This window comes from Nycticebus coucang, chromosome 5 (genome assembly GCF_027406575.1).
Source record: "Nycticebus coucang isolate mNycCou1 chromosome 5, mNycCou1.pri, whole genome shotgun sequence".
Lineage (NCBI taxonomy): Eukaryota > Metazoa > Chordata > Mammalia > Primates > Lorisidae > Nycticebus > Nycticebus coucang.
This window is the reverse complement of record NC_069784.1, coordinates 25,219,398-25,245,720: the sequence shown is the minus strand read 5'-3', so window position 1 is coordinate 25,245,720 and position 26,323 is coordinate 25,219,398. Positions and strand designations below refer to the sequence as shown.

Below are 26,323 nucleotides of genomic sequence, written 5' to 3'. Positions count from 1 at the left end.
AATTTAAGTCAGTAAGCAGTCACTTGCAAAGCCATTTATGACAACTAAGAATACTAGTCTAAAACTTTTTTTTCCTCAGAGAATTCTTTCATAGACTAAATCTCATTTTTCTAGATACACTTGATGGTAACAACTATTCAGCATTTAGGGATTAAGACTTCATTTCCGAAACTGTTTAAAAGACGTTAAAGCCGAGCCAAACTCAAGTGGCTAAGGCGCCAGCCACATACACCTGAGCTGGAGGGTTCGAATCCAGCCTGGGCCCACCAAACAACGACGGCTGCAATCAAAAAATAGCCGGGCGTTGTGGCGGGCGCCTGTAGTCCCAGCTACTTGGGAGGCAGAGGCAGGAGAATCGCTTGAGCCCAGGAGTTGGAGGTTGCCGTGAGCTGTGATGCCATAGCACTCTACCCAGGGTGACAGCTTGAGGCTCTGTCTCAAAAAAAAAAAAAGACGTTAAAGCCATGTCACAGAGTGACTATGTCACACAGAAAGGTGTCTGATCCACTGGAGTTATAAACTATCACAGAAGCACCATCATGGTGAAAAGAAGGAAAGAGAAGGAAGCCAACAAATACATTGGGTACAGAGTAAGGATAAGAAAAGTTTAGAAAGGGGTGAACGTAGACCAGAATAAATTATATAGGGCCTGTACATCACATTACCTGATATAAAGAAAGTTAATGCCTTCTACTTCACTTACTTTTAAACGAAAACATCACTTATTTAGTGTAATTAAGTAAATAGTGTGAAATAAATAGGAAAATAGAAAATTCTACAAACTTCTATCATTCTACAACTTTTACTATATATCATAGGCTCCCCAGGTATATCAAAGGTAGTCAGAGATTAACAGGTATCATACTTGCCCTTAAAGACTTCACAACCTAGCTAGAGAAAAATCCAGATAAGCAACTATAATATCAAAGTAAAGTATTAAGATCTAAGCAAGGTGCTAGGAAAGGCTAGAACAACTGATACCAACCCCAGGGGGAAAAAGTAAAAACTACTCTAGAAAGGTTGTGAAATCTAAATTTAGGCTTTAAAAAGGAACAGGATTTAGGGTGGGGCAATAAAAAGAATGATAGGATTTTCTACATCAAGGGAACATCAAGAGCTAAAGGACTGACTTCTAAAGAGGGCAGAGTATATACAGGAGAAGGAAGGAAAACAGTCCTTTCTGGTATGATCAATAAAGAATATAAACATTTTAGAGTCAGACTAAATCTGTTCAAGTACTAGTTATGATAGTAGACCAATAATTTAAAGTATGCCTCTGGAGAGAGGTTTCCTAGATTAGAATTCAAATTCTGCTATGTGCTAGCTGTGTGACTTTTGACATATTACATAATCTGTCTGTTCCTTAGTTTTCTCACTTACAAAGCAGAATAACAACGTCTCTAGCTAGAACATGTAAAGTGGTAATACAATAGAGCTCGACATGTATTAAAGAATCAAAATCACACTGCTCCCTCACTGAATGACTGAGGAGAAAACTGACCGACCTCATCTGTAAGAACGGGAGAACATTTACCTGAGATGATCTCTGCCTTCAGTGACCAGAATATGTTAGGCACCCAAGTGATTATCCACAGGTCAGAGATAATAAAACACCTGAACAAAGGCAAAGGGTAGGGGAATGGGAAGAAAGAAGCAGGAGAACTACTACCCTGTTCCCCCGAAAATAAGACCTACTTACAGGAAAGATAAGACGTCCCCTGAAAATAAGACCTAGTGCGTCTTTGGGAGCACACCTTAAAATAAGACACCGTCTTATTTTTGGGGAAACAGGGTATTATAGAAATGACAGGGTGAGAGAACAGATAGAGTTAAAAAACTAAATGAATGCAGAAAGGAGAGGGAAAGAAGACAGAAACTTAGAGAACTGTGTAAAGACAGAGGAAGTATGAGCTCCAACTGACACTCTGAAAGGCAAAGTATTTTTCCCCAAGTCTCATGGTTGGTTTGTACACTGTGTGACTTAAGGACAGTGGTTTGTTTCATTGACCACAGCAAAGAATAAATGTAAAAGAAGCATACACAGAAACAGTAATTAGACTCGATTGCAAACATGTTAATTTCACATCCCAGTAAGATAACTGTTAATATATGGGACTGTCCAGAAGACAACATAAAAAGTCCATGAGTAGAGATGTTGATTTGGAAGGCATTGACATGATGCCATGACATTTGGAAGGCATGACAATGATGTAAGTCCTTCAGGAAATAAAAACATAAAATCTGAAAGGTGAGTCTTGCTTCTGTTTATTAAAACATTTAGACTAGGCGGCGCCTGTGGCTCAACGGAGTAGGGCACCGGCCCCATATGTCGGAGGTGGTGGGTTCAAACCCAGCCCCGGCCAAAAACTGCAAAAAAAAAAAAAAAAAACATTTAGACTAAATGTATTAAAAAATTTAGATGTGCTCTTAAAGAATTTGGTTGAAGTTGTTCCCTGACATACTGCTAAGCACCAAAAGAAGCAAATTTTGCTCTTAAAAGGAAAGTATGTTTATATGTGCACCTCAAAATTATTCTGACAACTAACTTTAAATAAAATGTTCAGACCAAATAACTAAGCACAAAGGAAAGCAGACTCCATAACCAAGGACCAGTACAAATTACAGAAAACAGAAACAAACTCAAAAAGATTCAGATGTTGGCATTTTCAGAAACACCCTGTAAAATAATATTGACCATATTTTTAAAAATAGATTTTTTAAATCTATTTTTTAAAAAATCTATTTTCTACCTACCAGGAGAAAGTTGTAAAAAGTAACACTGCTCTGAGAGAACTAAATGGAAATTTCTAAAAATATAACTGAAATTAAATACATAATCAATAGGTTTAACAGATTTCACACAGCTGAAAAAAATTATACCACAATAAATGCATATAAATCAGGAAGAAAGTAGATGGAGACAGACAGTCTTTCAAGTACTTTTACTATCCAGGACGGTGATAAAATATTACGTTTAGATCTGAAAAGTGAAATGCATATTAAGATTTCTAGGGTAGGGTGGCGCCTGTGGCTCAGTGGGTAGGGCGCCGGCCCCATATACCAAGGGTGGCGGGTTCGAACCTAGCACTGGCCAAACTGCAACAAAAAATAGCCGGGCGTTGTGGCGGGTGCCTGTAGTCCCAGCTACTCGGGAGGATAAGGCCAGAGAATCACGTAAGCCCAGGAGTTAAGAGGTTGCTGTGAGCTGTGACACCACGCACTCTACTGAGGGCAATGAAGTGAGACTCTGTCTCTAAAAAAAAAAAAAAAAAATTCTAGGGTAACCAGTAAAAGAAAAAAAGAGAATAACTTCCAAATTTCTAAAAGGGAAAAAAATGAAATAATGGAGGGAAAAAAAAGATCAACATCCTCCCAAGTTAATCTAGACAAAATCATAACTGCTCAGACACTCACAAACTTGAGAGTAAAAAATAACGGTTTAAAACCACCAAATTTGGGGGTGGTTTATATAGCAATGGGTAACTGGACTAAATAAATAGATATGCTTATGAAAAGTCATGGATCGGGCGGTGCCTGTGGCTCAGTCGGTAAGGAGCAGGCCCCATACACCGAGGGTGGCGGGTTCAAACCCAGCCCCGGCCAAACTGCAACCAAAAAATAGCCAGGCGTTGTGGCGGGCGCCTGTAGTCCCAGCTGCTCAGGAGGGTCAGGCAAGAGAATCGCTTAAGCCCAGGAGTTGGAGGTTGCTGTGAGCTGTGTGAGACCACAGCACTCTACAGAGGGCCATAAAGTGAGACTCTGTCTGTACAAAAAAAAAAAAGTCATGGGTCAAAGAAATCAGAAAATATTATTAAATGAATTAAATATATGAAAATAGTATGTTTATAAAAAAATTTATATAGCAAAAACCTGCAGGCTCCAACTAAAGCAGTGCTTAAAAAGAATTTTACAGCCTTAAATGTATAAATTTTAAAAGGCTAGAAATGTCTAATCTATCTCAGAGTATTAGAAAAACAAAATTAAAGTAGAAAAAAATAAAAGGATACAGACAAAAGCAAAAGATAATGAAATAAAAAAAAGAGATAAAGTAAAACCATAAGTCAGATTTTAAAAAACTTCACATATTTCATAAACTCAGGGCAAGATTGATCAAAATAAAAAAAGACAGCAAAATAATCAGTATTAGAACTCATCTATATGAATCAGAAGCAATCCCCACCCAAATCCCAACATGCTGATTCTATAATACATACAAGGAATCCCAAAGCAAGAGTTGATAAACCAGGCACAGTTCATAACTGAAGAGTCACTGCATTCATAAAATAGGAATCTTCCACAATATATACAAAATAATGTTTACCAAAATATCCAAGTGCCTTAGAATAGAGGCAGATAACCCACAGGAAACACCTTACAAAGGGGATTCTGAGCAAATGGCTTACAGAAATTGTGTAGTTTTTAAAAAAAGAAACTTAAATTTTATATGACTGCAAACTTAGTGGAAAACTGCTAAATAGTACACAGGATTCTCATACACGTTTCAACAAGATATCCAACTGCATTTTACCGTATTTGCTTTACTATTCTTTTCACTCTCTCTCCACACACAAACACACACAGTTTTTTCTGAACCATCTGAGCTTAAGCTACCCCTAAATACTTGCGTTCATTTTCTAAAAACAAGAACTTTCTCTTACATAACTACAGTACAATTATCAAAAAAAAAAAAAGGAAATTAACATTGATATAATACTTCAACCAATGGAACTTTATTCAAATTTCTCAAAGTATCCCAATAATATCTTCTTGCCCTGTTCCCCCGCCCTCTTCCTTTCCACCCTATACTCACTCATGCCCTTTAGGTAACCAACTTCATCATTTTCTAATTTTATCCATCCTATGTTTCTTTTTGTACAAAATGAGCAAATACGTATATATTTGATTTTCCCTTTTTTCTTACAAAAAAGGTAGCATACTATAGTTTTCTGCATTTTGCTTTTTCACTTAATAATACAGTAAAACTTCCATAGTTGGCCACCTACCTACATTGAGTACCTCCTCAAGTTGACCTAATTTTCATAGACTGAACATGCACCACATGTACGTAGGCCTAGTTCCTTATGTTGACTACCTCCATATGTTGACCAGTTTGTTACAGCCCTTTTGGTGGTCAACTTACAAGGTTCTGCTGTTCCCTAGAAATCACTTGCTAGAAGTCCATAGAAAGCACCTCATTCTTTTTAACAGCTTTACATTATATGTAAGTACCATAGCTTATTTAATCACCTTTCTATGTGTGAACATTTAGGTTGTTCTAATAGTTTGCAATAACAAGCAATGCTCTAATGAATAACCTTACACATATATATTTGCAGACTACTGGTGCTGTATCCACAGAGGGAAGGCTGAGTCAACAGGTGAAAACATACGTAGTTTTGCTTAACTATAGTCACATTTCTCTCAACAAAGTTATAACTTGGTCAAGTGTAACAGCTCACACCTGTAATCCTAGAACTCTGGGAGGCCAAGGTAGGAGGAGCTCTTGAGCTCAGGAGTTCAAAACCAATCTGAGCAAGAGAGACTCCATCTCTACTAAAATTAGTAGTCCTAGCTTTTTGAGAGGCTGAGGCAGGAGGATTGCTTTAGCCCAGGAGTTTGAGATTGCTGTCAGCTGGGCAAATGCAACAGCACTACACCGTAGTCAGCAGAGTGAGACTCTGTCTCAAAAAAAAAAAAAAAGGCTTTGACTCTACAGCAGTGTAAGAGAATGCCAGCTTCTCCGCAGCTTCACCAATAAAGTATACTGGTACATTTTAAAATTTTTGCCAATATAATATGCAAAAGAGTGTCTTAGTATAGATTCAATTTGCATTTCTCATATTTTAGTAAGGTTAACATACGCGTTTAATGATCACTTATACATGTGAGCCCTATGTGATAAACATACATTACAAACATATTCTCCAAGTTTGTCATTTTTCTTTTAACATTATGATGAGTTTTTTACATAAACAAGCTTTTTAATTTTATATTATCAAATTCATCAATATTTTCTTTTATTGCAGTGGGATTCTTTTTTTTTTTTGAGACAGAGTCTCACTATGTTGCCCTTGGTAGAGTGCCATGGCATCACAGCTCATAGCAACCTCAAACTCTTAGGCTTATTCAATTCTCTTGCCTCAACCTCCCAAGTAGCTGGGACTACAGGTGCCTGTCACAATGCCCGGCTATTTTTTTTGTTGTCGTTGTCAGTGTTTAGCAGATGGGTTCAAACCCACCTGCCTGAGTGTATGTGGCCTGTGCCCTTACCACCGAGCTGCGGGTGCTGAGCCATTGCAGTGTGATTTTTGAGTCATGTTCACATAGGTTCTCCCTAGATCCAGGGAAATCCATCCCTTAATGGATTTATTCTTAAATATGGTATGAGGTACAGATCTCATTTTATCATATTTCTATTGGCTATCCAAGTATCCTACCAACATTAATTTAAAAGTCTATCTTTATGCCAGTTATATGAGACAAAAGGAATAATTCTGAATCTCCTTGAATCCATCCCCCAGCCCGCCAAAAACAACACAGATTAAACAACAAGGATTACAAAACCACAAACTCAAGGACAACATATACAACAAACTAGAAAAATTAACAACAAAGTATTTATACCAACCCCAAAATATGTAGCTGGTGATAACAGCCTACCAATAGCTACAAGACCTGAATGGCAGCATCATCTGTGCAACAAAGCAGAAAGAAATTAATAGGGTATCTCATGTACCTGGGAGAAATTCCAAAATCACTAAAAGAACTCATTGGGAAGTTTAAGGGCCAATTCGAGAACAGCAGCTGAAAATGGAAGATGTTTAGCACAGTCAAATAAACAGCATGTAGGTGCGAGGAGTTCAAGGTAAGGTCTAATGGAAATAGAACAGCCTGAACCCCTAAATACCCAAAATAAACCAACTAAAGCTCTCTTCCAAAACAAAGCTTTACTTTGAGGAGAAACTACAAGGAAGAAAATCCAACATAAGCAGCACAGGCTCACAGTGAAGGAAAGAAACAACCGGAGAGCTAAGATAGTAAAATATCATATTTTTAAACACTACATGAAAACAACAAAAGGGGGTATTTAAGAGGATAAATTACAAAAGTTATCCTAAATCAAGCCTCCTTTATAAAAGCTGAAAAAGCCAGGCATGCTGGCTCACACCTACAATCCTAGCACTTTGGGAGGCTGCTTGAGACCAGGAGACTGACATCCTGGGGAACCATCCACATGATGGTGCATGATGGCGCGCACTTGTACTCCCACCTATCAGGAGGCTGAAGCAGAAGGATTCCTTGAGGCCAAAAGTTTGAAGTCGACGTGAACTGAGGATAACACCCACTCTAGCCCAGGCAGTAGAACGAGACCCCATCTCAAAAAAAAGCTGAAAAAATTAATTTCACATAAAAAAGAAAAACAAGCAATGAAATAGGATCAAAGATAAATCTTTTACAAAATTGTAAGAAAAAATACACGAATAAATATGACATCCCTCCTAGCTTTTGTGGCTGTCTTTACAGAGAGAAATAAATAACATCCCCACAGACAATGAAAGCAGGCCAAAAAGACATTCCTACAAGATACAAAAAAAAAATTATAACCTATGATTTCAAAATAAGTACAAAAAATTAAGGAGCAATGCTAGCTAGGGGCAGTGGCATGTGTTGACAGCCGCAGACACTCAGGAGACTGAAGCAAGAGGATGGCTTGAGGCTGAGAGTTCAGAGTCACAGTGCACTTTGATCACTGCTGTGAATGCCACTGCACCCCAGCCTGGGCAACACAGCAAGACCCCCATCAGGAGAAAGAGGAGGAGGAGATGGAAGAGCAGGGGGGAAATGGAGGGAGGAAGAGGAGCAAAGAGGAGGAAAGGAGGAGGGGGCAGGAAGAAGGAAGGGAAAAGGAAAAAGAGAGGAAGAGGAAGAGGAAGGAAAGAGGAAGGAGATGAGAAAAGAAAGAAGAGCAAAAAGAAAAGGAAAAGGAAGAGAGGGAAGAGAAGGTAAGAAGGAAGGAAGGCAGAGGGAGGAGAAAGGAGGAGGCAGAGAGGAGGAGGGGAGGGAGGGAAGAGGGGGAGGAGGAAGAGCAAAACAATGCTAGCCTAACAAACAATTTATAAAGTAGAATTTTTAAACTTAACAAATGTAGTGATAAAAGAATTCCAAATTTAAAAAGAAAAATCATTTCAAAATTGAATGCAAAACTATAAGGAATATAAGAGCAAGTAAACACAAAATATAAACCTGAAAATAAATATACAAATTATATATAATTTTATATATTCAAACAAAAGAAAAATTTGAGAAAAATGATAAAGCTCAACTTATTTATTAATGTTTCTCCCAAAATATGGAAACAGGACAAATACTAAAAACTAAAATTGAAAGAAGGTCTCTCAAAAAAAATTCAAAACCATCAGAGTGAACCATATAAAAATTCCAATATTTGGCCACCTTTGTTCTACAAAAATAAAAACTTCATGTTTCAACCACAGAGAGAGAATACTAGTACCCAGAAAATCAACACAGAAACAAATATGATGTATTTTATTATTAAAATAAATACAGATTAATAATTAATTATTGAAAATTTTTTAATGTGAAAAAAATCCTTTAAGTACTCAAAAAACCCACATCATTTAAAAGGGAAAAGCAATGAGATTATCACCAGACTTTGTCAGCAGCAGTTAATGTTAGAAAACAATAGAGTAAAAGTATTTAAAATATTCAAGAAGAAAAAATGTAAACAGATTTTCTATCTTGCTATAATTTCAAGTATAAAGGCCATAGACTAATTTTTTGCAACAGGAAATTTTGTCCTTGAATCCTTCCTAAAGAATTTACTAGATAGAGTACAAGCTTTGGACAAGAAGAAAAACTTAGAGCCACTGATGTAAGGAGAGATCATAAGCGTTAAATACTCACCTGTCAGACTGACGCTAAGAGTACATTAACACAGCACACCTCACAGACCCAGTGTACTCAGGCCCAGACCACTGCAATAAAGCAAGGCATAATACTTTGGTTCTCCAGTGTATATAAAACTGTTTACACTATCCTATAGTCTATTAAATATGCAACACCAAGATGTCTAAAAAGGCCAATATAAGCCTTAATTAAAAAAATACTTTATTGCTAATAAAAATGGTAATGCAGGGTCTTACCTCAACATTGATGGCTACTGATTGCTCAGAGTAATGGCTGCTAAAGGCTGAAGTGGCTGTGGCAATTTCTTTTTTTTTTTTTTTTTGAGACAGTGTCTCACTCTGTTGTACTCCCAATTTATTAAATAATACAACAGTGAAGTTTGCTCCAACAATTGACTATTCCTTTTATGAAAGATTTTCCCTATAGCATGCAATGCTGTTCCATAGCATTTTAACCTCAGCAGAATTTTCAAGTTGGAGTCACTTCTCTCAAACTGCTATGGCTTTATCAACTAAGTTTACGTAATATTCTCTAACAAATCTGTTATCATTTAACAATGGTTACACCACCTTCACCAGGAACAGATTCCATCTAAGAAACCACTTTCTTTCCTCATTCATAAGTATCAACTCCTCATCCATTCTAGTTTTTTGTTTTCTTTTGTTTTTGAGACAGAGTCTCACTTTGTTGCCATAGTGTCATAGCTCACAGCAACCTCAAACTCCTTGGTTCAACTGATCCTCTTGCCTCAGCCTACCAAGTAGCTGGGACTACAGGTACCCACCACAATCCTTGGCTATCTTTAGAAACAATCCACCCACCTCTGCCTCCCAGAGTCCTAGGATTACAGGTGTGAGCCACCGCACCCAGCCTATCCATTCTAGTTTTATCATGAGATTAGAAACTGCAGCAATTCAGTCACATCTTCAGGATCCACTCTTTGTATTTCCAACACATCTGCAGGTACTTCATCCATTAAAGTCTTGAACTCCTCAGAGCTATCCAAGAGGGTTATAAGTCCTCTTCATGTTGATATTCTGACCTTCTATGAATCGCAAATGTTCTTAACAGTGTCTAGAGAACTGAATCTTTTCCAGAAGGTTTTCAATTTACTTTGCCCAGATCTATGAGGAATCACCATTTATGGCAGCTACAGCCTTAAAAATTATATTTTTTAAAGGAAAGGACTTGAAAGTTTCAATTACTCCTTGATACATGTGCTTCAGAATGGATGTTGTGATAGCAGGCATGAAAACAATATTAATTTTTATGTCTCCATCACAGCACCAGGGTAACTGGGTACATGGTCAATGAGCAGTAATACAGAAGAATTTCCGTAAGTTGACCCACCCCAGTCACCCAAGGACTGTAACAAACTGGTCAACATATGGACATAGGTGGTCAACATAAGGAACTAGGCCTTCTGTACAGATACGTACATGTGGTGCATGCCAGTCTATGAAAATTAGGTCAACTTAAGGAGGTGGTCAACTATGGAGATTCTACTGTATATTAAAAGGAATTTTTTTTCTGAGCAGTAGGTCTCAACAGTGGGTTTAAAATATTCAATATGCCATGCTGTAAACAGATGTGTTGTTAGCTAGACTTTGTTATTATATTTCTACAGCAGAAGATAATTATGCTAATTATCTATTAGCATAATTCTTAAGAGTCCTAGGATATTCTGGATGGTAAATGAAACTTTGAAGTCATCAGCAACATTAGCCCCTAACCAAAGAATCTGCTTATGTCTTGAACCTCTGAAGCAAGGGATTGACTTCCTCCCCCTAACTATGAAAGTCCTGGATGGCACCTTCTTCCAATAGAAAGCTGTTGTGTCTACACTGAAAATCTGTTGTTTAGTTTAGCCATCTTTGTCAATTACCTTAGCTACATCTTCCCAATAACTGCCTGCTTCACCCTGCACTTTTATGTTATAGAGACAGCTTCTTTCCTTACACCTCATAAACCAATCTCTGCTACCTTCAAACTTTTGTTCTCACTTTTCTCAAACGTTACAGAATTAAGTGTTAGGTCCTTGCTCTGGAGTAGACGTTAGCTTAAGGGAATTACCCAAAGCACTAAAACTTTCTCCGTGTCAGCAATAAAGCTGTTGTGCACTTTTATCATCTGAGTGTTTACTAGAGTAGCACTTTCAATTTCCTTTAAGAACTTTTCCTTTTCATTCTCAACTTGACTAACCAGCACAGGCTTTTGGACTATCTTTGCTTTCCACATACCTTCCCTACTCAGTTTAATCATCTCTAGCTTTTGATATAAAGTGAGAGATATACAACTTTCCCTTTCATTTGAGCCTTAGAGGACATTGTAGGATTATTAATTGGCTGAATTTCAGTATTTGCTTCCTAGGGAACAGGGAGGCTCAAGGAAAGGGAGAGATACAGAGGAAGGAAAGGTCAACTGAACAGTCAGAATACAGTGTTCAGGGAACGCACATTTGAGTGATAAAATTCTAAGGAAATGCAAAAATGCAATTACTACAGAAGTCAGGACAGCAGTTACTTTTAGGTGAGAGAAAAGGGGCTGTGATTGGGAAAAGGCATGTGGAAGACTTCTGCAGTAGCTGGCAAAGATCTATCTCTGGACATGGGCAGTGCTTACAAAGGTGTTTTGTTTCATAAAAAGAAGTCATTAAGTTATATTTGTGCTGTCTCTGTGGCATAATCTACAATGAAAGGGGTTTTAGAAAACTCTTAAGAGTATTTCACCATGATTATAATATAGTCATGTGCTATGTAATAATATTCTAGTCAATAATGGATTGTACATCTGACAGTTGTCCTGCATGATTATGATGGGGATGAAAAATTCCTATCACCTACTGACTTCCCAGCTCACATAGCGCTGTAGTACAATGCATACTCAAACATGATGCCAATGTAAATGGACCTACTGCACTGCCAGCCTTACAAAACAATTGTGTGTAATAACTCACATAGTACAAATGCTTGATAATGGTTAATAAATATGTTACTAGTTTATGTATTTACTATACTATATTTTGAAAATGTTATTTTAGAGCGTACTCCTACTTATTTAGAAAAGCCAACTGTAAAACAGATACAGGCAGGTGACCTCAGGAGGTATTCCAGAAGAAGGCATTGCTATCACAGATGATGGCAGCTCCACGTACATTATTGTGGAGAAGGAAGATACTGATATTATTGAAATGCAAAAAAATTTTTTTTTTTTTTTGCAGTTTTTGGCTGGGGCTGGGCTTGTACCCGCCACCTCTGGCCTATGGGGCTGGTGCCCTACTCCTTTGAGCCAAAGGCCCTAACCTGAAATGCAAAAAATTGATAATTGTGATGTAACCTAAGTGTACAGTATTTACAAAGTCCACAGTAGTGTATAGCAATGTCCTACGCCTTCACATTCACTCATCACCCACTTACTGCCTCACTCAGAGCAACTTCCAGTTCTGTAAGCTCCATTCATGGTAAGTGCCCCATACAGTTGTAGCATTTTTCATCTTTTACAATATATTTCTATTATACTTTTTCTGTATCCAGATATGTTTAGATACACAAAGGCTTACTATTATGTTACAACTGCCTTCAGTCTTTAGTACAGTAATATGCTGTACATGTGAAGATTTGTAGCCTAGGAGCAACTGACTCTACCACACAGTGTGGGTGTGCAGCAGGCCATGCCAACTTGGTCTGTGTTAAGTAACTCTATGACATCCCCACGATGATGAAATCATCCAACAATGCATTTTCTCGGAACGTATCATTGCCATTAACCAATGCATGACTGTAGTTTGATATATAATAAAATTTTAACAACTAATTTCATTTTGCATTTAATATAAAACTCTTTTAGCCCCTAAATGATTCTTGACTGTCCTTTTGCAGCTTTTTTTCTGGTTTTCTTTTTTTTGTTTTTTTTTTTGGCCAGGGCCGGGTTTGAACCCGCCACCTCCCATATATGGGGCCAGCACCCTACTCCTTGAGCCACAGGTGCCGCCCTCTTAACTGTCCTTTTGAACCTAAATTCATTGAAAAATTTTGATTAGAAAGTGTTATTCTGTCTTTTAGCTTCCACATGGCTAATTCGAACTTAAGGAATCTCATTATCAGGTGCCATTTTTACCTTTCTAATTTCTTACCTATAAAACAAAGATAAAATAATTATCTCAAAAGATGGTTATGAGGATTAAATGTAAAGTATTTCCAACAATGTCTATATGCTGAGTGTAATAAAAGTTTGCTGTGATATCTCCAGCTTCATGTCCTTGCGTTTCCTTCTTCTCAAATCATAATCCATTAACTAACTCTCTGCCTTTGCTCAACCTGTTTTCCCAGTGCATTTTATTCCTAAGCAAAACACTATCTGTCTCTTAAAGTCAAGCCCTAATGACTTTGGGTGAATCCCTCCTACCCCAACCAGAAGAATTAAATTTTCCCAACTCTGCTCAGAGCTATTCCTATTATAGCACAGGTGTAATCATAAACAGTTATGCAAATTTTCTATGTATTTATAGTTCCAGAAGACTGGGATTAGAAACAACATTTGTTTTATTTAGTATGTCAAAGCCTTGCCTCCTAACATACAACAAACATTCAATAGAATGTACTAGATAAATGTTATATTTCCTCCCACACTGATGCATTTGCCAGTGGAGGGAGGAGAGAAAATGGCTATTTTGTTGTACCATTGATAAAATACAAACAAAGATGTAGTCATTTATCAACAGTTAAGTTAGTTGTGGCCGGCGCCTGTAGCCCCAGCTGCTTGGGAGGCTGAGGCAGGAGAATCACGGAAGCCCAAGAGCTGGAAGTTGCTGTGAGTCCTGTGACATCATGGCACTCTACCGAAGGCGGTAAAGTGAGACTCTGTCTCTACAAAAAAAAAGAAATTACATGATACTTAAATAAAACATGAGACCATCCCACGTATTCTATGCTACACTTGCTTCTCACGCCAAACCCTGTTAATAAAGAACATTATCTTGGGCATTATTGGGGGGGGGGCGGGAGACACATGAGCCCTACAGTTGAAAATGCCTTAAATCTAATTTCTTTTTTTTTTTTTTGAGACAGAGTCTCACTGTGTCGCCCTCAGTAGAGTACCGTGCTGTCACAGCTCACAGCAACCTTAAACTCTTGGGCGTAAGCAATTCTCTTGCCTCAGCTTCCCAAGTAGCTGGGACTACAGGCACCCACCACAACACCCAGCTATTTTTTGTTATAGCTGTCACCGTTGTTTAGCAGGCCCGAGTCGGGTTTGAACCAGCCAGCCCTGGTGTATATGGCAGGCGCCCTAACCACTGAGCTATGGGCACCAAGCCTTAAATCTAATTTCTTGATACAACATAAGTGTATACACAGATAAACAGAAAACAATATTTTAAATAAAATATTGCTAGTGTTTTTTTTAAAAAAGGAATTAGAAACTTGGTATTAAGATAATAGGATTCTCTCTTATAATGGTCTACTCGTCTATAAGCAAAAATCATGTCTAATTTAATTTTTAACCTTCCCAAATAGCCACTACAAAACTAGCATGAAATAAGTTCTGTCTTCTCACACTCTAAGAATCAAGAAAAAAGACCTGTCTTATTCACCACTGTGTCCTCCACAGCTAGTACTTAAAGGCTGAATTAATTAAGATGCAGACTTGTAACACAACCCGCAACTCTTGAGACAAGACATCTTAATCATCTCTACACTGAACATCCAAGAACCCAGCATCTGATACACGACAAGCTCTCAAATCTGACTTAGCAGCATGATCTTTGGGTTCCTTTCTTAACTAGTTCATTCATTAGCACCAATCTACTCCCTCTACCCCTTATTCTAGAATGAGGAAAAAATCTGTTTCTACCTTAATTTTTTCTTAACCTCCAAGATACACTGAAGAATGGCAATAACGCTGAATTTAGAGCCAGAAAGGGGAAGTTGATGCAAGCTGTTATGTAGTGTATATGTATGTTTTGTTTTGTTTTTGAGACAGAGTCTCACTTTGTTGTCCTCGGGAGAGTGCCCTGGCGTCATAGATCACAGCAACCTTGTTGTGCCCAAGAGTTCCACAAAGACCACACTGACAAACAAGCCAAATTTATGGCAGAGTCCTTTTAAAGAGCCAGCCAGCGACTGCCTCGGTGTCCCAGCACTGGGTTTCTGAGAGTAGCCTCGAGTGCTTAAGGGGTCGGATTTTTAATCCTTGGTCTGCATCCTGGCTGGCACGCAGGCTGTCCAGGTGCATCTGGGTAGGTAGCAAGCAAGCATTGTACAGAAGCAGAATTTTGCGACTTGTTAGCCATACGCCATATCTCTTTGTTTTAATATTTTCCCCACCTGGTATTTCTTAGAGGTCAGTCCAGAGATAGTTGGTACTTCCCAGTTTCTCAGGGGAGTTAGTCAAGCAAGAAGTTAGTGAGTACTTTCCCATCTATCTTGGGAGTGAAACAGACTTACTCCATTTTGCTGGGGGCTTGCAGAAATTTGCCAGGAGTTAGCTGGTATTTTTCTATTTTAGCCTAGGCCTAATAACCTCAAACTCTTGGGCTCAAACATTCTCCTGCCTCAGCCTTCTAAGTAGCTGGGACTACAGGCGCCCACCAGAACACCTAGCTAGATTTAGCGATGAGTACTTGCTCTGGCTCAGGCTGCTCTTGAACCTGCGAGCTCAGGCAACCCACCTGCCTCAGCCTCCTAGAGTGCTAGGATTACAAGCATGAGCCACCATGTAATATGTATTATTTTTACAAACAAAAGCATGCACAGTAAAAAAGATATGTAACAGTATGTTAATATTGTTTTAATCAAAGCAAAATACATCGGTTGTAAATTATTTCCTAATTCAAGGAAATTAAAAGGTGAAAAAGGATGCTGAAATGTGGGGGGGAAAAATGCCTATCTTATTCTCCCTTTTTAAATTTTTTTTGTTTGAGACAAAGTCTTGCTCTATCACTCTAGGTAGAATGCAATGGCATCCACCTAGCTCACTGCAACCTCAAACCCCTGGGTTTTAGTGATCCTACTGCCTCAGCCTGTTGAGTAGCTGGGACTACAGGTACTACTACACTCAGCTAATTTTTCGATTTTGGTAGAGTCAGGGTCTCACACTTTCTCAGGCTGGTCTCGAACTCCTGACCTGAAACAATCTTCCCCACCTTGGCCTCCCACTGCTAGGATTACAGGCATAAGCCAGTGTACCCAGAGCCTTTGAAAAAAATTTTTAATAAGCCTCTTGAACTCCTAAAAAATGCCTATGTTAGAATCAATATAATAGTCATAAGAAATAACAGGTGTCTTCTACCTTCCTTTTTCTATTATTCAAATTTTCTATAGTATATACTTAACTTTGATAATGTAAAAGTGTTTAATTCTTAAAATCATGAAGCTTTAAAATAGTATTTAACTTTAAAACAACTCTTTAGATCTAATCCACTCACTAAATTAAGATAAACTTACAGAATCATTTATCCTTCTAAGGAGATACCATGTTTTCACGTTGCTTACTTCATGAGTTTAAGAAGACGGATAAACATTTTTTTAAATAGCCACATAAAGTACTGACTAGAGAAATTGCCTCATTCTACACAGAGCATTTATTTCAAATGCCAACAAGTATGAAATATAAAGTCAAAATAATTTAAGCACACAGTAAATCATATAATCCACTTTTATGTCTATTATTATAATACTATTATAACAGTGAGAATGCTACATTTACAGATATCAAACTAGCTCATTATGCTTTGATGAGCTTTGTTTTCAATGTTATACTTTATTAATTTAACAGCTTCGCTCAGGAGTGTTAATCCAGCAAAAGAGTAAGAAATGCATGTTTTTGAAAAACACTTTTAGCACACTCCTAGGAAGCTTCAAACCATGTTAATACAGTATGTATAATAGTTCACACTGAAGAATATAACCATCAGTTATCCAAAGAATTTTACCTTTAAGCTTATGGAAGGCAATATCCACCCCCACCCTACCCCCGACCCCAGAAAGGCCATGTTCTTGACGAGATGCCTGAAAACAAAAATGACTTATTCATGAAAAGAATGTTATGACAAAAGCCATCTTCTTAAGCAAGGGCCTGGTTCCTAATTTTATGTAGAAATACTACAAGTGCCATTTTAAGCAACTCTAATATTCCATCAAAATCTTTCCAAAAGAAATAACAGGGAAATACCATGTATTTTTGGAATATATATCATTCCAAAGAAACGTATGAAGATGCTATCTTTCTTCCTTATGATTTCAGTTTATATTCTAGCACCACAGATTAAAAGGTGATGATATGCACCAGGTCACGGATGAGGGCGTGAGTATTTAGAAGGAAGTGGTGAATCACAGGAGCAAGCATGAGGACACCAAAAAGTTATGTCAGACTAAGCTTACTCTCTTCTCTGAAGGCATCGTAAAAATTTAGTAAATTTTTTTTTTTACTATGCTACAAAGCATTTGATACTAGACAAAATCAGAAGTTCTCTGCTTTTTCCATGTAAAAGAAACCAATCCCACATACAGCTCAAGAGTTTCATCTTCACAGCTCCATAACCAGAAAAGAAAGACCCTTCTCCCTACCCACTCCAGTAGAAACACCCTCAAAGAGGACTCTGACTCACCAAGTATGGCTCAGGTTACAGATACTGTCAGAATGTTAGGTCAATTATTAGAAGGAAATGCACGGAAAAACACCAGGAAGTTAAAGATGAGAGCCAAAACTATCGACTAATAGATTAGTGGTGTAAATACACTATTCTAAACTTAGTCCTATCCAATTATTTTTTCACTTATTTATTGGGAAAATAGATGGAAAGAATACAAAATTAAATGTGAAAGATCAAAAGTTTCAGCAGGAAGAAGCAACCGTGCTCAAACAAAGATAAGTGTAAAGATCCAAACTCACGTTTTTTAAAAAATTAACACAAATTGAGGAGGGCAGAGGAAGAGCAAACTATTCCGTAAGCCAAATATGAGCGAAGAATATTTAATTGTCATAAAAATGAATGTAACTTAATGCAATTTTAATGAAAGCTTAGGATCTAGAGGCAAGTCACAGTTCTGTTCCATGCTGTGTCAGTGAGAATCACTTTGAATACTGAATTTGTTTAGGACCGCCTCCTCAGGTGGAGAAATGAAGAGGATCGCCTTTAGGAAGCAAAAACTGAAAAACTACAACAGCTTGATGCCACGTCACATAAAACTGACTTAGCACAGTAGTTACGGCACCGGCCACATACACCAAGACTGGCGTGTTCAAACCCAGCCTGGGCCGGCTGAACAACAATGACAACTGCAATAACGACAACAACAAAAAATAGTGAGAGTCTACCTCCAAAATAAACAACTAACTTAAACACTGTCCTACTCTGAATGTAAATGATTCTATCAATTGAAAAAGGCTTCGTTAGAGACATTTTCAGGGGCACATTGGAAGAAATTTTTAGGAAGGCTCAACAGTTTTAGAAAAGTGAACAATGGGATGTTTGGATGTCCTTTTTGTTTTCCTTTAGCAAGCACAAGAACAGCTAATGAGAGGGTTGGGTTAAAACATTTTCTCCTTTAACCCTCACACTTAACTGCTGACTTAAATAAATATTATTATCTCTGTTCTAATAAGGTTCACAAAGGTTGAGCAAATTGCAGGGTACAGACCTAGCAAATGGGTAACAAAATTTTAACCCCTATCTGACTCCAAGGAGCATGCATGCTTTTACACTACTTCAAAGTGCCTCCATAAAAGATAAGTTGCTAAATATAAAAATGTTCATTCTTACAAATTATAAAATACATGCAAATTAAAATAATCTTGCAATATTACTTTGCATCTGTAAATAGAAAAAAAAACAAACACTCCCTAATGATGAGTATACAATTAACAGTCATTCATAGCATTGCGAATTGGCATAATTATAATTCTTTTTTTTTTTTTTTTTTTTTTTTGGCCGGGGCTGGGTTTGAACCCGCCACCTCCGGCATATGGGACCAGCGCCCTACTCCTTGAGCCACAGGCACCGCCCCATAATTATAATTCTTAAATAATACAAGTCAATTTTTTCAGAATGTTCACACCATTGCCACAAATACTAGAGAAGTTCACAAACTTCTATTCATTAATCCTATTTCTGGCAATTTATTCCAAGAAAGCTATTCATCAGAGATGAAAATGTTCACTTGCAAAATATGCAGAATTACCTACAAAAATTCTGGAGCCAATCTAGATGCTCAACATTTAAAAGCAAAATAAACTACAATATGGCCACACAGAGGAGTATGTATATATTTCTGTAAAAGAATAGTTACAAAGGTCAAATATAGAGAAAAATAGGAAACTTTAAATGAAAATAACAAAATATGTACATTATAATTATGCAAAATATATGTGTATAAATAAGGAATAAAAGGGAATATACAAAAATAGAACGATGTATATTATGGTTACAGTGTTATGAATGATTTTTTTTTTTTTTTTTGTAGAGACAGAGTCTCACTTTATGGCCCTCGGTAGAGTGCCGTGGCATCACACAGCTCACAGCAACCTCCAACTCCTGGGCTTAAGCGATTCTCTTGCCTCAGCCTCCCGAGTAGCTGGGACTACAGGCGCCTGCCACCACGCCCAGCTATTTTTTGGTTGCAGTTCAGCCGAGGCCGGGTTTGAACCCGCCACCCTCGGTATATGGGGCCGGTGCCTTACCGACTGAGCCACAGGTGCCGCCCCATGAATGATTTTTAAATCTTTTAATTTGTCCTTACTGTGTGTACCCTATTGTTAACTGTCAAAAGCAGGCTACAAAATGATAATGATACCATTTTATAAGTTTCTGAGACGTGCTTTACCCATGCATATGGGGCTATAAATGGTCCAGCTACTGAAAGCTCATGATGTACTTAAAGAGACAACATTTACATTTGTAGCAAAAAAATTTGTTATTTAAAACAACAGTAACCACAGACCTAAGAAATGAACATCTCGGAGGTAGAGTCCTTCAACAAGTATCAGTGCCTACTACATGCCAGCCACAGTCCTAGCCAGGAGCTGTACCTATGACCAAGTTGTTAACAGACAAAAATCTTGTGCTCAGAGAACTTACATGACAGCAGCAAAGAAATAAACAAGATGAATACATAAAATAAATAGCACATATTATAGTAACAAGAGCTAAGGAGAAAAGTAAAAACAGGAAGGTGGACAGCGTGTATACAAATGATGGTATATTAAAGAAGATCTCGCTATGAAGATGCCTGATAGAAGACTAAAAGAGGGAGAAATAAGCAGCATGAATATTTGGGGAAACAGCAAGTGCAACAGCCCTGAAATAGAATGCCTGCCCAAGGATGCTAACGTGCCCAAACCAAGAAGTGTGATGAAACAACGGGCACCCAGTTACCTAGCAGAACACTGACAGCTCCACAGTTCCCAGTTCTGGGGCTGACCTGTTTCAGTTGGGTTCAGCAGACAGCTGCTTTTGCTGGCAAATCTTTTAAAGCTTTTTTTCACCCATGATTGCTTAAGCAACTCTTTTTTATTCTGAAAATTCAAATGGGGCCAGCCCTTATAACATCCACTCATGGTTTCATCCTAACCATTTCAAAATGTTTACTTTCCAGATTATGAGTAATATTCTATACATATCAATTAGGTGAGGGTGGTTGATAATGTTCAGACGATCTTTGACTTTCCTGATTTTTCGTACAGTTTTTCCATCAGTAGTTAAGAGAGAGGTGATACAACTTCCAGTTATGATTGTGGCATTGTCTATCTGTCCCTTTAATTCTGTCAAGTTTTGCTCTTTGGATTTTGAAACTCAATTATTAGGTACATAAACATCTTATGATTGTTATGTCCTTTTGATAGATTTAACTTTTATCATTATGAATGTTCTTCTGTTTCTCCACTACTACTTTCTACTTTGAAGTGTATTTTATCTGATATTAAGCTCAGTATTTGCATCTTTATCTTTTTTGTTTGTTTTTGTTTATCATACAGGATCCCACAATGTCATCTGGGCTAGAGTACAGTGGCATCATCACAGCTCACTGCAACCTTAATCTCCTGGATTCAAGTAATCCTCCTGCCTCAGCCTCCCAAGTAGGTGGGACTACAGTCCTATGCCCAGCTATTTTTTCCATTTTTTGTAGAGGCAGGGTCTCACTCTTGCTCAGGCTAGTCTCAAACCATCTCAAGGGTTTCATACAGCTCTAGTCTGATAATGCAAATGAGTGACTGAAGCAAGAATCTCAAGCCTGAGCTTTAAGGTACGTCTAGGGGGAACATCTTTCAAAGAGGTTTTCAGGAAGTTTCATGTTTATACATTTCCTTAAACAGGGGAAGGCAGCAGATAAGAGGAATGACTGATCTCATCTTTGCTCTGTACCTGGGAAAATAAACTTGTAATGGACATGATCAATGTGGAACCAAGCAGACTTTGGTTTTAGGAGCCTGACTTAGAATGCAAACCTAAAATGAGGGCATGCAGCAAGGAGTTTACTTATGATTTTGGAAGTCAGTCATCTGCAGATGCCTAAGAACTTTTGCCTGTTGGTTTGCTTTCTGTGAGGGCCTGGCTAAAGAATAATGCTTTGTCACAAGGTTGTAAAGTAAGAGCTACTCACTAGGAAGATGGTGTAGCAGGACTCAGCCTCTAGACTTAACTTTCCCTTTGGCGTAAAGAGTTCTGGGGCCCCAAGATTTTTTATTTTCCTTTACAAGCTCCTCATGTGATTCATGCTTGTACTTTGCAGAACATGCAGTAGGTCTGTGAAAATTAGAAAAGTGAAGTTAGCCCCTTGTAGAGCCTGATGAAGAAGAAGCAAATCTAAGGATGAAAATCTGTATTTAAAGTTTGTAGAACAGTGATAGAGGCGTTGGTGGGAAGGGAGTGCAGAGAGTAGGAAGTTAGAGATCAGAGGACACCCAATGGGTAAAGAAAAGGCCTAGTCATAGAGTTGAGACTCAGAGAAAAAAGTCAAAAAACTTCCAATCATGGGAATGACCAAAGAACTCCTAAAAATTTTAAACTGTTCGCTTATGCTAGGATATATTCCTTGTCACTCTTCCCAAACTTTCATGAACACTTTAATACAAATACCTACTTTGTGACAGATGCTTTAGAGAAATCAAGGCAGATATCAGAGACAGGCTCAACAGACAAGATGTAAGTGGGATCTAAAATAGAGCAGAAGCAAAGAAGTGAACTAAAGTGTGACTAAGAGAAACACAAGCCCGCTGAAACTCCCCAGAAATATTTGGGGGAGGAGACTGGGTTCTCAACATTTATAGATCGGAGCTTTAAAACGGGCGAAGAATCCCCCCCATAAGCTAGTGGACTTTGGTACCCACAGCTAAATCACCCCCAGTCAAATGAATAGGTAAAACAAGTAATACTTAAATGTGTGCTTTGGAAGGTTAAAAGGTGGGTGATCATCATTTAGGTCATCTAGAGTAGTTAAAAATACTTCATGGAATAGGTAATCCTTTCCTTTAAGGATGATAAGAGCTAGAGAACAAAGGATACAAAGATACTCCAGGTATGGCTAATAAATAATATGAATTAAGCTCCAAAGCCAGGATTGAGGGTGGCCTGTTCAAAGAACAATGCAGAAACTGGCCTATTTGAAACAGAAGTACCCACTGGCAGTCAACAGCACAGAAGGTTAGCCAGGTAAAGTGAGAACAGACTGAGCAAGGCTCTGGAATACAGGATGGAAATCTGAACTTCATTCAAAAAGCACTGATGGGAAGGGAAAGAAACTGCTTTGTTCTGTTTGTTTTAAAATAATAAAATACTGTGGCAATACAGACTTGTCCCTTTTCTTGCCTTCTAAAATTGGCCCACTGATTTCCCACTACCTAGGTCAACTTATAATACTCCCAAGCACACAACCATTACTTTTTTTATGAAATAATACCTCTGTTCGTATTTGAACTATTCCCACATCTCCAACTACCTGTCAATTACCCTTAAAAGTTCTCCAACTATTGTATATCATTTATCTACTTACTGAGTGTCCATGACAAATCCAAACTAGGAGTCTGATGTAGGCAGAAGCCAAGAAGACAAACTAGCATAATGCAGAGTGGAACTGCTACAGTAAAGTAATGCTGAGACTATAAAAGCAAAAGGCACCTGCTTTTATGGACAGAAAACACCTAAGACAAAATGTTGACTGAGTCTTGAAGGAAAGTAAATATTAGAGAGTGGGGATGACAGTGATTACAATTAGACTGCAGAAGCTGGGCAGAGCTGGTCATACTGAGACCAGCTGCATCATTATTCCATATAGTTGGATGAGTAGGAAAAGAAGGCAAGGACCAGACCACGAACACAAGAAGTTTGTATTTTAGAGTAGCTAAAAATTTTAAGAAGGAATATTAGAATCACATCTGGGTTTCTTAAAAAGAGGTCTGGTGGCAGTGGAAGATGGACTGAAAGAGTACCACAGGTTTCTTCCTACCATAAATCGAACAAAAAATCTGATAAAGACTGCTATAATGTCCAGCTTTATCCAATTAGTCACTCCCTTTCTAAGCTTAGGTCACATCTTTCATAAAGCCTTCCCTAATTCTTCCCAAACACCTTAATCTTGCTTTTCTCAGAACTTCTAAGGCATGCCTGTCTATACACTTCATTCTGTCTTTACCTTATATCTTTTTTTTTTTTTTTTTTGAGACAGAGTCTCATTATGTCGCACTCCGTAGAGTGCCATAGCATCACAGCTCACAGCAACCTCAAACTCTTGGGCTTAAGCGATTCTCTTGCCTCAACCTCCCAAGTACAGTCCCTGTGGCTGGGACAACAGGCACCCACCACAACATCTGGCTATTTTTTTTGTTGAGGTTATCATCGTTATTTAGCTGGCTGGCCCGGTGGATTCAAACTCGCCAAACTTGGTGCATGTGGATGGCGCCATAACCACTACCACTGTGCTACGGGCGCCAAGCCTTCACCTTGTATCTTTAACTGTTTTGTGTTTAAGTTTCTTCTCCCTAAGAAGAATGTATGCTCCCTGAGAAAGGACGTCTAATATTTTTTAATGTGTGTTTTATATATATATATATACACACACACACACACACATACATATACACATTTGGGTGTAAACGTGCTTACCACATAGCACGGTAGTACAAGATACTCAGACAGTTTGAAATGAAGAAATGGCCCTCCTTATCCATGAGTAAAAAGTTTCCATTTTTACCCATAAATAATAAAAAAAAATAAAAAATAAAATGTATGATTAAGCAAAACTAAGGCAAAAAAAATTGAGCACAGCAGTGGTGGAAAATTATTGAATTGAATACAAGGGAACTTCCCGAGGTGAAAATGTTTTAATCTGTGATAGGGATGTGTTATACAAGTGTATCCATTTGTTTAAAAAATGTATAATTAAGATTTGTACATTTCAGTGTATACAAATTTTACCCAAAAACCTACAAAAATAAGGAGTGAGCAGCAGGTAGATACAGAGAAATAAGAATAGCAGGATGTTGTTGGTACTTCTAGGATAAAGTGTTCAGGGATCATTATATTAGTTTATTTACTTTGTAAATGTGTTAAATTTTCCATAGTACAAGGTCATACACACACACATAAACACAAGGCTTAATTGAGGGGGGGGAACTGCATTAAAAAAAATTAAAAATAACCCAAAACATTAAATTACTCATTCTCTTAATTAATGTTTGGGATAACATTACATTGTAACTTTTTTTTTTTTTTTTAGATAGAGTTGGGTAGAGTGCCATGGTGTCACAGCTCACAGCAACCTCAAACTCTTGGGCTTAAGTAATTCTCTTGCCTCAGCATCCCAAGTAGCTAGGACTACAGGCGCCCACCACAACACCAGGCTATTTTTTGTTGCAGTTGTCATTGTTGTTTAGCTGGTCCAGACCGGGTTCAAACCCGCCAGCCTCAGTCAGTGTACGTGGCTGGTGAGGTAACCACTGTGCTATGGGCTCCAAGCCATACACTGTAATTTTTAAAATGGTTTTACTAGCTCTATTAACCTATCCAGTTTTAAGGGAGTAGGCAATAACATTCTAAGACAAATCTGTTTACTACATAGACAAAAGAAGATCAAGCAGCCACCAATTCCTTAATTAAGCAACAGGTTATTAAAATTAGTCCTGTTACCAAAGACATCCACAAAGCCAGGAAGCTATAAAGTTAGAATCTTCTAATCTTCAAACTCTGACACCACAGTTAATGACTAGAAGATATTCCTAAGATTCTGGAAGTATACCATCTACAACGATTTATAACCCCCCCTCCCCCAAAATCATTCTTTATAGTTTAATCTCACAATGTAAACTTCATGCTTACCTACTGATTATCTCTATTCTCCTTCCACGAAATATTTAATGTGTGAAATAGTGACTTTCTGTACTCATCGCAATGCAAAACACTAACAACCTTTTGTTCAATAAATTAACTGCTGAATAATTTAATAAGCCCCAAAGTTCACAAAGTTTCTCAAAGAGATTTTTGAAGCATTTTATAATGGCAAATGGGCAGCTAAAATTATTTAATCAGACAAATCTTGTAATACTAGTTCACTGCTACTGCTGCTAATTCCCATTAGATTATGTTAAAAAATTTCCCTTACTTAATAATCTACAATCTTATAAATCGGTTTAGCAAATTTATTGTACTGTGTCTGGAAGGGGATATTAAGATTGTTTCCGGAGTGCTGAAAATATTCTATTTCTTGACCTGGATGCTGATTATACAGATGTGTTCTACTTGGAAAAACTCTCCAAGCTTTACGTTTACATATATTCTTCCTCAGGTATGTAAAGTTGTTTTTTTTTTTTAATCATAAAAGTAAGCCAGAGTGGATTTAAGAAGGAAAAGAAAAACCATCGCTTCTGACTTTAGTAAGATAAAGATAGGAGAAGGCTAGAAGGAACCTCGTGGAGAGGGGACTATGACCTAACAGTCCACCTCTCAGTGTTTCCGCCCAATTTCTACTAATAATTAGACACGTTAGGCAAACCAAAACCAGGAGGCAGTACTTGCTCAGAGGGATGATTGAAATAAAATGCATGAAAGCACTACGCCGAGATTTAATATGAGAAGTCTAATGACTGGCAAATGCATAAGAAATAACCTTTCTCATTCATTTGCAGAAGGCAAGTGTAGCCCAACACATAAAAATTGTTATGCCTGTAATTCCACAACTGTTAATTCTTTCTCTTCCTTTCTCTTATCTCATAACCTCCCAAAGTTAAATCCAAACATTAAAATTCTCTTCCAATGGAAGTAGTGGAGTGTAATTACAAAGAATCTTGATCCTCACCTGAAACACACTTTAACCTTTCACCTACAGAACGAAGTACGACAGAATCGATTCAACCTTTCCCTATTAAATGCCAGGGCGTTCGCCGACCAACTAACAAGGGGTCACACTTT

General features: G+C 37.8%; 1 protein-coding gene across 2 annotated transcripts in view; it reads right to left on the bottom strand.

Moving 5' to 3' along the window:
- ABCD3 (ATP binding cassette subfamily D member 3) overlaps positions 1 to 26,323 on the bottom strand; it is a 93,466-nt gene that overhangs the window by 66,275 nt on the left and 868 nt on the right. The window lies entirely within an intron of this gene.